Raw genomic sequence first — 4,001 nt, forward strand, 5'->3', positions numbered from 1 at the left:
TCTGCTCACACCACAATGGCATAATATTAGAAATCAACTACAATAAAAACAATAAAAAAAATTCAAACACTTAGAGGCTGAGTAGCTTGATATTAAACAATAATTGGATTACCAAAGAGATCAAAGAATAAATAAAAAACCTCCTAGAAACAAACGACAATGAAAATACAACAATCCAAAATCTATGGACACAGTGAAAACAATAGTGAGAGGGAAGGTTATAGCTCTACAGGCCTACCTCAAAAAAAAAAAACCACATGTAAAACTGGTAATAAATTATTTTACTCTACAAATTAATGAATTAGAAAGTGGGTAACAAGAAAAGCACAGAGAGAGCAGAAGGAAGGAAATCCTCTTGACAAAAAATCAGCAAAGATATACCAATCCTAAATAACTCACTAGATCAGATGGAATTAATTGACATCATCAGAACATTTCACTCCAAAGGCACGAAATATACGTTCTTCTCAAGCACACATGGGACATTTTCAAAGATAGACCACATTTTGGGACACAGGCAAAGTCTCTCCAAATTCAAGAAGATTGAAATAATATCAATCATCTTCTCATATCACAATGGCATAATACAAGTCAGAGAAATCATATCAAGCATCTTTTCAGATCACAATGGCATAAAACTAGAAATCAGCTACAATAAAAAAAATCCAAAAAAATCAAACATATGGAGACTAAATAGCATCTATTAAACAATGACTGGGTTACCAGAGAGATCAAAGAAGAAATAAAAAGAATCACGGAAACAAACCACAATGAAAACACAACAATCCAAAATCTATGGGACACAGTGAAAGCAGTCTTGAGAGGAAGTACAAGCCTTCCTCAAAAAAACAAGAAACAATGGTAATAAATTATCTAACCCTACAACTCAAAAAACTGGAAAGAGAGCATGAAAAACCCAGTGTAAGCAAAGGAAGGAATTATTAAAGATCAGAGTGGAGATAAGTGACATAGAGCCAAAAAAAAAAAAAATACAAAAGATCAACAAAACCAACAGCTGGTCCTCTGAAAGAATGAACAAGATTGATGAACCTCTAGCCAGGCTCACGAAGAAACAAAGAGAGAGGACCCAAATAAACAAAATCAGAAATGATAGAGGCAAAATAACAACAGAAATACAAAGGATTGTAAAAAAATACTATGAACAACTGTAGTCCAACAAACTAGACAACCTAAAGGAAATGGACATATTCCTAGAAAAAAGCAAACTTCCAAAACTCAATCACGATGAATCTAAAAATCTCAATAGGCCAATAATTATGAAGGAAATTGAAGCAGTCATCAAAAACCTTCCAGCAAACAAAAGCCCTGGACCAGACAGCTTCCCAGGGGAGTTTTACCAAAATTTGACCCAGTGATCCCACTTCTAGGAACATATCACAAGAAACTAGAAATACCAATCAGGATGGATATATGCACCCCTATATTCATAGCAGCACAATTTACAATAGCTAAGATTTGGAAACAGCCTAAGTGCCCATCAGCAGATGAATGGATTAAAAAACTGTGGTACATCTACACAATGGAATACTATGCCGCTATTAAAAAGAAGGAACTTTTATGATTTGCAACAACATGGATGGAACTGGAGGGAATTACACTAAGTGAAATAAGCCAGTCAGAGAAAGATAAATATAACATGAGCTTACTCATATGTGGGATATAATGATCAACATAATTTGATGAACAAGAATAGATAGATCTAGAGACAAATGGTAGGGAAGGGGGTAGTTAGAGAGCAACCAAAGTACTTATATGCATGCATATTAGCATAACCTATGGACACAGACACTGGGGCAATGGGGGCTTGTCCAGACAAAAAAGGGATGGGGGAGGGGGTTAATTGGGGGAAAAGGAGACATATGTAAAACTTTAGACAAAAAAAAACAAATAGTGGTACATCTACATGATGGAATACTGTGCTGCTGTAAAAAGGAAAGAACTCCTACCATTTGTAACAGCATGGATAGACCTGGAGAGCATTATACTAAGGGAAATAAGTCAGTCAGAGAAATATAAATATCACATGATCTCACTCATTTATGGATTATAATAAACAACATAAACTGATGAACAGATCCAGAGACAGAGAAGCATGGATCAGACCTTCCAAACGCAGAGGAAAGGCAGGGGAGGGTGGGGATAAGGGGGTGAGATCAACCAAAGGACTTGTATGCATGCATATAAGCCTATCCAATGGACACAGACACTAGAGGAGGTGAGGACACCAGCAGGGGAAGGGGGCAATGGGGCAATAAGGACACTGGGGCAATAAGTAAGACCTTAATCAATACAGAAAAAAAGGTAAATAAAACAAACTCTAAAAATAAATAAAAAATATCCGTGTGAAAATATCAAGTGGCTGTGCATAATTCCGGGACATGTCTGACCTAGGACTTTGTTAGGGCAGAGAAAGTACTTCTTATATCCCAGGAAGTGCTGTGCTGGTCCTTCCTAATTTTCAGACCATACCAAGAATGAAGCTGAGCTGGGCGGTGAGCCTGAGCAGTGAATTATAGCCTTGTCAGGAGACAGTCTGCTCCTTTCAAAACTTGTAAGGATTTGACTTGGAGCTGGGGGTGAGGCCACAATCATAATGCAGCCCATCTGTGTCTCACTGGTTTCTTTCATTCCTTCCTTCCTTCCTCTTTCTCCTTTTCCATCCAATAAATAAAGGCATCCCAGAGCTCTCAGAGACAAGTCTACTCTTGAGAAAAAAATTAAATTAACTAAACATGTAAAATTTAAAATGTTGTGTAAGCGGTGAGTCTAATGCGGAATTAGAATAGGACCATAAGTCCAACCTAGTGCACATTACAATGAGGAACACTGAGCTCATGCATGAAGAAGCTGCCTCCATGCCCCACTCCATCCCATTAAGCAGACAGGAGACCCTAATCTCTCATCTCTCCATGCACCCACATTGTCTGCTATACTTGCTGCTGTCCTGGTTGTGTGAAGTCCTGCTAGGCTGTCACCTAACAACTACCACTGCTCCTAAAGGGGAAGCTAAAGCCAGCAACTGAGCCCTGCAGTCCAGGCTACCAGGATACAGGTGTCCCTACCTCTCCATTCCTCAGTCCATTTTGAATCAGAAATTGAGAGGCTTAAGCTCAGGACCAAGTAGCTGGCAAAAGAAAGTTGAATTTCCACTTCTGTCCCTCAGCTCCTCATGTCAGTGTGTCGCAGAACAATCCCAGGTGCTTCTCACTCCTCCTTGCTCCCTCTCCTCCTCCCACTTTTCTGTTGCTACTTTACAGAAGTTTTAAAAAGAAAAAAAGCTGAGGAATTTTGTTTTCATTCTTACAGAGGACTCAGCAAAACAACTGCACCTAAAAACAATAATTGATGTAATTTTTGGTAGGGTCTAAACATTTGGAAACTGCAGAATAAAAACCCAGCTTATACCTTATACTTATTTTTAATAGTTGATTAAAATATGTGAGAATGAAGTATTTCATCTAATACCACTTTATAGAATCTTTGGAATTCTAAATACAGTTCATACAATAAAGAATGATTTAATATTTAAATTGCAGGGTAAGGATAATCGCCCTGTTTTTTCCATGTCCCACAGACATCAGGGAAATGTGTGAGACGGGGAGGGGGAAGATGGAGGAAGTAACTGCAACAAGGCTTCTTAGGAAAGGGCAGGTTTGGTTCCTTACCCCCTTCAAGCAGGTGATGCAGGATGCACTCCTCCTTCTCCCAGGCAGGGCTCTTTGTGCAACCAGGGAGGATGCCCAAGAGGGAGCAGCCCATCCCAGGAACAAGCTGTGTCCCCTACTCTGCAGCAGCCTTCCATCCAAAAAGAGGGGCTGAGCTGCCTCCAGTTAAAGGTCCCTCCAGCCATCCCTCCTCTGCCCCCACCATTGGCCAGCTGCCTCCAAGGCTGATGTTATTGTTGATGTTACTTAATGTTGTTGTTCCTTAATAAACATGTGCAAGGAAATCCAAGTCTCTGAGCGAACTTACCTTTCTCC

The sequence above is a fragment of the Myotis davidii genome, unplaced genomic scaffold, assembly GCF_000327345.1.
Source record: "Myotis davidii unplaced genomic scaffold, ASM32734v1 scaffold1870, whole genome shotgun sequence".
NCBI lineage: Eukaryota > Metazoa > Chordata > Mammalia > Chiroptera > Vespertilionidae > Myotis > Myotis davidii.